Below are 10,752 nucleotides of genomic sequence, written 5' to 3'. Positions count from 1 at the left end.
AGGGAGGAGTATGAGAATTTGATCTATCTCTGATTAGAATAGCATCTGAAGGGTCAACTTTATCTAAAGAGACATTAGGAGGCTTACCTTTTCCTTTTGAAGCTCTTGAAGTAACAACAATAGGTAATGGAGATGCAGGAATTGCATTTAACTCCTTAAGTAAGAATTTTTGTTGTTGTTTCAACTTGCTAACTTCATATAGGGAGATGTTGGATTTAACCTTCTTCATGTCCTCCACAATGTTATACTCAATGGTATCAGAGACTGCAAGGATTTTAGATGAAGAAGGAGGCTTAGAAGTAGTAGGATCGAAACTTGAGGGAGGAGTAAAAGTCTTTTTTACTATGATTTTCTCTTTAGCAAGAGGAGCAAGAGACTTCTACTTTTGATTTGCTGGAGGAATTTCAACAAGTCCTTTTATTCTCATACTAGTATATAGGGCTTCCTCTTGTTCCTAATTTTTTGATGAAGTGAAAATAAAATCCCACAAACCATGAGCTTCTTCTAATTCTTCTTCTTGGGACTCTTCAGCGGATAGGCTTGATTCTTCCTCATCATCATCCTGGTCAGATTCTACATTGGAAATGATGGCAGGTAGTTGTGATTGTGATGGTTGATTTCTTCTAAAAGGTCGAAAAGGCTTTTTGTATGACTCAACAACCTGTTTCTTAATCTATACCATTTTGTTAGACATAGTCTTGAGAACCTTTTGTAATCCTTCTAGATCAAAAGGATCTTTTGGATTTTTCTTCTTTGGTTATGTTAGGGTCATATGATTCATAGCTTCAATTGATGATTGGATATTTCCTTTGAGTGGATGAAATTGTAAATAATATTGTATTCTGCAAGCGATATATGTGTGTGTATATATATATATATATATATATATATATATATATATATATATATATATATATATATATATATATATATATATATATATATATATATATATATATATATATATATATATAGATATATATATATATATATATATATATATATATATATATATATATATATATATATATATATATATATATATATATATATATATATATGATGAAAATAGTGTACAAAAAATGTATATCAGAAAAAGAAAAAATAGAATAAAAAGAAAGAATGAAAAAACCACATGAAAATGTATGGAGGTGAGAAATTTCAAATACCACCAAAAAGATAAAAAAAAATGCATTAAAATTACTTTAGAATCTTTCAAACAAAAGTGTGCAACTTGTTTAAATGCCACATAGAATAAATTATATAGTTTAATCATATTGTTTAATCATGATTAAACTAAGTTAAAAGGTCACAAAGATTAGATAATAAATCAATGACCAAGCCTAATCTTGGTTGAAATCAATAGGTAGATTAGAGGAATATTAACCAAAGTGTCCAAACTTGGTTAATTACTTAAATATGCATTAGAATAGGGTTATAAACAACCTTAGGAAAATAATACGGGCTTGCTAATCAAAATGCGCCCTTAGGATTAAATTAATTGTGTTCAATGTAGGTTAATCCCAATTTAATTAGTTTAATCCTGTAATTTAAACATGATTAATTAATATACAATAATGCACAGGCGCTAATGTTTGGTTTTATAACAAAGGTCAAAAGCAACAAAAACAATTTGTTGGCATGTCATATATGGTGCCCATAATCTAGCGGTTGTGATTTAACCCGCCCGAATCAACGACGAGGAATCAACTTCGTAATCCCTTCCCATCCTATCTTTATTAGCAGGGGGAATCTGAAAAGTGGTATTCCTATTCCTCGGCCCCATGATACTTGGCGGGCACTCATCATTTTGTACCCCCCAACCCCCTAGTCTAAACATCTTACCACCTACCCCTCCCCAAAATCCACCCATATTCCCGCCAACGGTTATCTCCACCTAGTTCATCATCCCTCTGCCATGTCCCTACTTTCCTAACACTCCTAACTCACCACATAGCCTCCCTGCTCCAGTTTCATTATAATCTACCCATTACACTATGCCCATTACCCCCCAAATGTATACCACCTAGCAACCGATATGTTTTATAACGGACCAAAAATAATGGAAAGCTCCCAATTGTCTATAAAAATCCCCAAATTGATCACTCTCGCTCCTTTAGGCTCACCGTCCCTTTCAGAAAAGTAGGTATAGGTTTTTAAACTACCACCTCATCTGCTCGATTATTGAGTCACCCCTGCAGATCTCAATTAGCCAGTTTCATCCACATACCAGTCATAGCGATCAGTTTTCTACATCATACTTCTGATTTTTTTTTGGGTAAAAGACCAAAAACCTTTATCTCTGTTCCTGACATTATGAGCAATGGAACCTAAGGGAAACTAAAAAAAGCCATCGAGAATCCAGTGATCCCTCCTATAATTGACTTGGACCATATACCCTTGGCATATCAACGTTACAAAATTGCAAAGACCAATTGTGACTTCGACTTGTTCGAACTACACAATTGGCTCAAGAAAACCTTTATGGGACCAGAGTGATGAAATAAACCTCTGGAAATCCCTCTTGCCACAATTCATGTATCCCTAGACTGATCCTTTTCCAGACTTTGTCATGTGGTGTCAATTCAGATATATTCCTAGCCAGAAAGCCATTATGGCCCAGAATGATGACATTCTGCTAACCATAACCCCAAAATCCATTAATCAAATGCTGCAAATCTCCTAGGTCAACTCTTTGATCCCTTTCTTTGTAGATTCCCTATTGGAACTCTACCAAAAGGTGACCTTCCCTCAAAGATCTAGGACATTTGAGATTTTCAACTAGAAGATGTTCAACTACCACAGAAGAATCTTCCATACCCAACCTCTATGTTTCCTAGAAAAACTAAATAAATTGTCTCATTAGTTCCTTGTCTACTAGGATGCCACTCAGATCAATGGCTAGATGAGCCTATTTTAGGTTTTTTGTCCATCTTTTCCACATAAGAAAAAGATTTTGTAATATTTAATTTTAGTCAATTCCTTGCAGATAACATTCATGACCAATTCCTTAAGATCACAACAGAAGGAATGTTTAAACATTCATCAGTGTTAGTGTATATGTTTTTGTTTCATCACACAGATAGGTTTTGCAATGAGATTGCAGAAATTGGATGATCAAGGTAATGCATAGTTAGTTATACAGTGGACCTCTTTAGTGAGAAATAATTCAAGTGATTTCACCGTCAGTGACTTCAATAATCATTTTATCTATATAGTGGTGTGTCTTCTAAATAGAAATGTGGAACCTAGGATAGGTTATGAGATTCAAAGGAATTTACACCTCAGTGATCAAGCCAAAATGGGAGTCTGTTACTTGTACCAAAACTATACCGAGATCAAAGTGTATGGTTGTGAGCTACTACCATACGGGCTACCAAAATATGTTCCTATGATAATTTTTGCATTGGAGTATATAAGGAAAATTATTAATATGGATGATTTACATTTTGTCTCAGCCAAGAAGAAGGCTCAATTCAAGATAAAAACACAGGTGGGGACATTCATATGCAACAACAGGGAAGTAGGCACTGAGGTAGATACACTTCTCAAGAAGATGAATTTTCAGTTAAGTTTCACTTAGTCCTATGACCCCTTTGGCATAATTTCTAGTCTAAGAGTGCAGCAGAAGAGCACTCCTTATTCTCATACTCCCAAGCCCAAATTTGAGAATTTTATGATCAAAGATAAATGGGAAAATATGAAGGCCCCCAAGATATGAGTAATTTCCGCACTAAGAAAATAACAAAGGTAACTTAAACTAGAAAATCAATCATGAACCACCTTTTATTAGATAAGAAAATGATAGTTGCAATTAAATTGTGTTGGAAAATATGTCCTCTTACAAAAAGAGGCTTGTTATTTATAACATTTTTTAGTTACATTACCATGGGTAAATAACATGGGTAGATTTCCATTCAGATCATTACCATGGGTAAATACCATGGATGGGAAAGTACCATGGGTGGATTTCCATTCAGATCATTCCTCCCTCCTTAGGAAGCAATGGTCCCCATTGCGTAAATTTCCCTCCAGAGAAGCTTTTGTCAAAGATGAGTTGTGGATGACCAAGTGTTGTCGAAGACAAGGTTTTTGTATGATTGAGCCATAATCGAGGGTTTGTGGATGACCCATAACCTTGATGCACGAAGATCCAATGATAGAGATACCTTGTATGGATTCTAATCTATCTGTGATATTGACAGTGTGTGGCCAAGAAAATGGATTTCCCTGGCAAGGATTTTTCATGCTTGAACCATAACCATGATGCATGAAGAGCCAAGGATAGAGATACCTTGAAATGCTGGGGGGACAACTGTGAGGTAGACAATGTGTGGAAAAGAAGATGGACTGTGTTGGAAAAGGGTTTTGTGTGGTTGACTCATAACCATGATGAACGAAGAGCCAAGGATAGAGATACCCTGTAATGATAGTGGGCTAATTGTGAGGTGGATAGTGTGTGGCCGAGAAAATGGACTTCATTGGAAAAGGGTTTTGTGTGCTTGACCCATAACCATGATAAATGCGGGTTCAAAGATAGAGATACCATATAATGAACCTCAAGATATCCAGTAGATATTTGGTGGCTTATCTTTGGAAACTCTCACCATCCAATGAGATTATGTGAATAGTTCCTCCAAGTATTAAAATTTCACATTTTTTATTCCCATTTTGAAAACAATTGGTAGTTAAATAGATCTTGTGCCATAGTATATAGTTGCCTGACCATTGTTGTAGTGTAAGAGTAATATCATAGATGCGCTCCTTGGTTGGGTAGAATAAGTCGTAGCCACGCTCCGATGTCGGACTGGGTTTCTGATTTTCATTAAAATGAGCGAAAATGAAGGTGTCTAGAGATGCCTTGGGTGTGAGTTGAGTTCCAGATTTGGAGAGGACATGCTTGATGGGGTTTCCATTGTAGAACGCAATGTTGTCAAGGTTAGCATCGGTTTCACCCTCGTCGCCCTTACATGTCCACCCAGTCTTAAACACGACAATGTCGAAGTTCTTATAGACAAGGGTCAACATTGTAGAGAATGTTGTGTTGATCTGTGCATCAAAGAGGTTAGTGTACAAGAGCCCAGTGTTGTTGTCCTAGACTCTGGCATTGGGGCGAAGGGCTGCATAGTCTAGAGAAATATCATTGTCGTCGCCATCGTAGGAAAAGAAAGGGTAGACATTGACCATGAGATAGGACTCCATTTGGCTTGGAAAGTCAAGCATTATCCTTATCTTAGTTTGCACAAGGTCACTCTTGAAAACACTTCTTGATGGTGGGAAAGAGTTTTGGAGCACACTGGTGGAAATGGGGCTCGACACCTTGACAATTTCGTTGAGGTTGTATTTGACGAGAGCCCTATGAATATTCATCATGGAAGGGAGAAGGTAGGAGTTGAGGTCATTAGAATTGGCGAAGACTTCATTGCCAACAGTTATGGTGGTGATCTGGGTGCCCAGAACGTAGGAGACCACATTCTACTTGACCCGAGCATAGGCTTGCCAAATATGACGATAAATTCTAGATAGTTTCTCATTGGGAAGGGAAATGGAAATTTAATGTTGATACCACTGAATGCATGGAGAGCTGCAGGGTCTGTGTCGTATAGCTTCAACTTGTTGATTCCTTAGCTCTTGATCAGCTCCACTACCTTGGAAGATGGGGGAAGATTGTCTACTTCACAACCATAGTTGATACCCACAGTGCCCACCCCAGCAAAGGAAACAATAGCTAGATCCACCACAATCGTGATTAGCACCAAGTGCATTCAAAGGCTCATTCTGAGAAAAGAAACTATAACTGACCAAGCTTGCTTCTCTTTCTTCAACTTCTTTTTGCACTGAACTTTTAATAAAACTTCTTTGACATCAACATTGTGATTGTAACCACCTATGTTAGAGAAGGAAGGGGTTAGTGATGAAGGTCATTTGGCCTTACTAGGATGGGATACAATGCTAAACCCTGATGCTAACAATGATTCCGATGACGGATATGATTTCATAGTCACTCGCTTCAACAATGGGGATGTTGATTCTCTTCATTCTTGAAATTGAGGTCGATGTTGCTGGATCTTGATTTGGAATCACGGAAATTGAAAGAGACTCCGACACAATATATCCTGAGAAACTCTTCAAGAATATCAATGAAAAAATTGAATCATAAGATAAAACATGATAACAAAACCCTAATATGTGTGATGTTGTGGTGACCATCATTAGACATGATTTGTGAAAAGATAATGCGCTTTTGAAGACAATGGATGAGTAGCCGGTGCAAGAAAACAAAAGACTAAACCCTGCAAATATTTGTTCAAATATCCAAGAAATAAAAAGGTCGCTTTAGTGATGTAACTTCAAGCAATGCAACGCACCAAAATACAAAGAAAAGCATCAAAGGCATGCGCTCGTGATGGTTTTTCCATGATTTCCCAAGTGAATTAACACAAGTAGTGGGGAGAGCATGGGACAATTAACACACCAATAAGATTCTCTAAGAGCACATGACAACCAACACACCAATAAGATTTTCCGATAAACGAACAAACAATTACGAGAAAATTTAATAATTTCCATGAGAGTCTCTTGAAACCATAATTTCCATGGATTCATAACCCTCTCTAATACCACTAATCTGAATATTGGGGGAAGGTCCCAAAGATATGAGTAATTTTCACACCAAGAAAAGAACAAAGGTAACCCAAACTAGAAAATCAATCATGAACTACCTTTTATTAGATCAGAAAATGATAGTTGAAACTACATTGTGCTCGACAATCTGTCCTCTTACAAAAAGAGGTTCTTTATTTATAATTTTTTTTAGTTACATTACCATGGGTAAATAACATGGGAAAATTTCCATTCAGATCATTACCATGGGTAAATACCATGGGTGGAAAAGTACCATCGGTAGATTTCCATTCGGATCAAGAGAACACCTTGCAGGAAGATGAGGAAATTTTTTATTTACAACCACCTCAGAGATACCAGTCCCTCAAGAGAAACATGATAAAATGCCTAGAGAAGAAGAATCTTCTCCTGTGACAGAAATTGAAGCCAAGAAGTTCCTAATTTATACAAAGAAACCCAAAAATAATCCACCCAAAGTTTTTATGTAGGATGAAGAAGGACAGACTACTATATTCATGACAGGTAGACATGTTTCAACAACACCAGAAGACATTATTGCAGGTACAAAACAAGAGGACATTTTTATAGTCTCTCCATCTTCCTCTGCTTCACAAGATTCTCCAGATGTAGCTCAAACAACAGACTTGGCTCGAGGCTAAACAAAGCCTAATATTTTTGCTAAGTACAAAGAAATCAAGCGGGAGAATGAAATGTTAAAAGCTAGTACTTACACTCAGTTCTGGAAGAAAACTACCACTTCCCAATAGAGGCTTATGTTAGCCTTTGACACTGAGCAAGGGAGAATGCAGATGGATTTCCTTCAAGCACAAGTTCCTTTTTGTAAATCATTAGCAGACTAGAAGAAGACAATATTCTCATGTGATACATATTATATCCATCTGATTGATCAGATGGACATGCACAAATTGACTGGGGAGATGTTTTACTCCACTTTAACTAACACTTCCAGGACAGCTTCAAAACTACAGGCCTCCATCAACAACATACAATCGTAACTAAAGCTAGAGAAAATCTCATCCTTGGCAAAAGATACTAGGATTAAGTCATTAAAGGACTTAGTCATAAAGTTAGGTTATAACCCTAGTGATGTGAAGGCAGTGGAGTGTTGGAGGGAAATGCTCCCCTAGGGATTTTTGGGTTGAAACCCTAGCAGACTGAAATTTGTCTATTCAAAGAAGCACACATTCACACAGCCATTATGCTATTATAAGCAAATTCTATTGTAGAGGGTACGTACCTTAGGTCCTACATTTGAGAAGGCCCTTAGGGTCCAAACTCTTCTTGGAGTTCCCTTCTTCTCTTTTGTGCTGCAAAACAACCAATTCCAAAGAACACAACAGTATATGGACAAAACCTTATAAAGAAACCATCTTCATGTTATAAATAAAGGTAGTTAGTTATGAAATCCAAACAACCATATACATATGAATTCTAAACATGAATATCATTAACATAAAGAGGATTCATTTCGGGAACCAAGACATGTGTTTCTTTTATTATAGACAAATAAAGTACATAAAAAGGAATGATTTCACCTGAGTCACCTTCAACAGGCTCCAAGAAAAGCTTCCTTCCAGATCCGTTCCTGCCTCAAGCCTTTAACAAACTCCTTCCATGACTCTCTCCATGATGTCATAAGTAATGGATGAACATCAACACACAAGGAAACAAGAGTTTCCTGTACAAATGGGGGAAGTGCAGAAGGCACAAGGGACTTCAGACCTGGTCAGGGGAAAAATCTTAGCATAGTAACCTTTCTCTCTCTTCTCTCCTCCTTTAGGCCTTCCCTTTGAGGTCTTTTTATAACTCTCCCAGAGTATTTTTTTAGTTGGGAGTTGGTTGGGAACAGTTGGGCCACGGGCACTAACAGGTGATCAACAGGTAGAACCCGCGATCTCCGCCCGAAAATAAGGAGTTTTATATTTTTTTAAGTGTTTTAATACATATACGTGGGTTGGGTATACACAGACCCGCGTATACACGCGTTTAACTCAGGGAAATGTTGTGTATAAGGGATAAAACACTATTTTTTTTAATTTTAGGACCAGGTCTGGAAGGAGGGGTTGCCCTAGGCCATGAGTGCAGCATCACAAACCATAAGAGTGAGATTTGGAGCTACAACAGATGCCCCCTAATATATGAGGTCAGAAGGGGTACATGATGGCCGAAATATATTATGCGAGTACTTGGAAAGGAAGTCTGTCAAAAACCAAGGAGGACTTCACCAGAATTCAGCCTGCCAAGCTACCAAAGGAGATCAGAAAGAAACATTGTCTGAGGTGGGCATACCCACGCTCAGAAAAAGTAAAGCATATCCGCATATCAAGTACAAGCGGATCCACTAAGTATACAAGTATAAATGACTGAAAGATACATAATGGATCATCTGATCATAATGAACACGTACATGTCTGAATATCACATATAAGACTGTCAATGATGCTGAAAGATGCAACGGATCACTGATATCAAAGACTGATCCCAAAAGGTACCAATTGAACATGATGGAATAGGATGGTACTACACTGTAAACTCAGGTGCCAGCATATAGAATGTCGCCATGACTGACTGGAACATATAAAGTGGAGTGGTATCAACTAGCAGCAACAGGAGAAACTGTCAAGTGAACCAATGTATGCTGATACAACCTGAGGTCTTCACTGACTGCCGTGGTACGTTTCTACACCATGGGAATAAATGATCTGAAGTTGACCATGTGAGAAATCGTTTGATTATCGGTCATTGATGTATACCGTTAACAAATGCGAGACTACTCACCGATAATGATAATGAGTGTCAAGGTACCGAGTACAATCTAACAAGTGTGAATAGATGAGCTGGAGTCGAACACCTGTAAGAATCTATCGATCAGGAGACAATGATGGTTTCCCACTGTCGATAGCGAAGGATCTGCCACTAATGACTGCAAACCCCAAGGTACTGCCAAATGGACTCTAGATCTTTGCCCCAGAGCAATGAGTCAGAGTCGATAGGGAAAGATCCGCTAGAAGGAAGGCATTAAGGCATCCTTCATCAATCTAGCACGAGTGTAACCCGTAGGCCAATAATGTGGAAGGAATCGGACGAAAAAGATGTAGTAACCCAACCGAAGTACGTTTCCGGCATACACAAGATGTGGCTAGCGCACGACAGAAACCCTCTGAACCAACCAATAATGAAAGCTGACACAGAGGCGAGGTATCCACCAATAGGGTCAAATGGAAACCAAGGTACTGCACGAATCCCAATGTGTGATAATGTAAGCTGATGTCGAACACAAGGGAAACCACTCAGTCAAAGACCCATGATACTGATCGATGCTGAGCACAAGGTGACCTATCAATAATGAAAATAGGGCCAGGGTGCGGCTCTAGGCCTGTCCTCAGAGCAAGATATCGTCGTCGATAAGGACAAGACCCGCCAGCAAGAAGTCAATGGGGACCTTCTCAAACCGGCACAAGTAAAGGACCAATATAGCTGATGTGATGATAGACATGACACTGACAACCAGGGATGGCCGACTGAAAAATGAGTCAAGAGACACCGCAGAGAGGCCGACTCAGGCTAACTTCCCTTGAACAAAAGCACAACTCAATGTGACTATGTGGCAGCATATGATGACTCTGTATAAGTTCGCCATGCAGGAGGCACGAACGAACCCTCCATATGATTGGAAGAGATAACCAATCGGGGGAGAACTGACTCAATAACAAGGTTAAGGCGTACCTAAGTCAAACTAAATCCCACCCATATGGAGGAGACTTTGTTCTCAGTGCTTTGTTCAAGGGTGACACGACTGACTCTAGCTGCCAACAATAAATGGAAATACTGTCCCGTTCCCGCTCTTTTTGGAATATTTAATTCTTTTGTTTTTTTCTGTTAAGCCGGAAAAAGAATAAAAGAATGCTATGGTACAGTGGAAAGAATGAGTGTCGGTGAAACAGATGATCTAGTTCCTGGGAATGGAACGTTCCTATGCTCAATGCAGGGAGGTGAAAACTGGTCAGTGACACTCAAAGGTATGTTCCTTCCATAGGTCAAGGTGTGTCAAGCTGCAGAAGTCAAAGGTATGCAAGGTTGATTTTACAGACGTCATGGTCAAAAGTT

At 38.4% G+C, this 10,752-nt stretch overlaps 1 pseudogene; it reads right to left on the bottom strand.

Moving 5' to 3' along the window:
* Positions 1-4,587: 4,587 nt before the first annotated feature.
* Positions 4,588-5,765, bottom strand: LOC149249892 (glucan endo-1,3-beta-glucosidase 11-like; annotated as a pseudogene).
* Between the last annotated feature and the right edge of the window lie 4,987 nt (positions 5,766-10,752).

Source organism: Pinus tabuliformis, chromosome 7, assembly GCF_031772625.1.
Source record: "Pinus tabuliformis cultivar Carrire ecotype Pingquan chromosome 7, CPIR1, whole genome shotgun sequence".
Taxonomy (NCBI): Eukaryota; Viridiplantae; Streptophyta; class Pinopsida; order Pinales; family Pinaceae; genus Pinus; species Pinus tabuliformis.
Note: the sequence above shows the minus strand (reverse complement) of the source record. Positions and strands in the feature narration are given on the sequence as shown.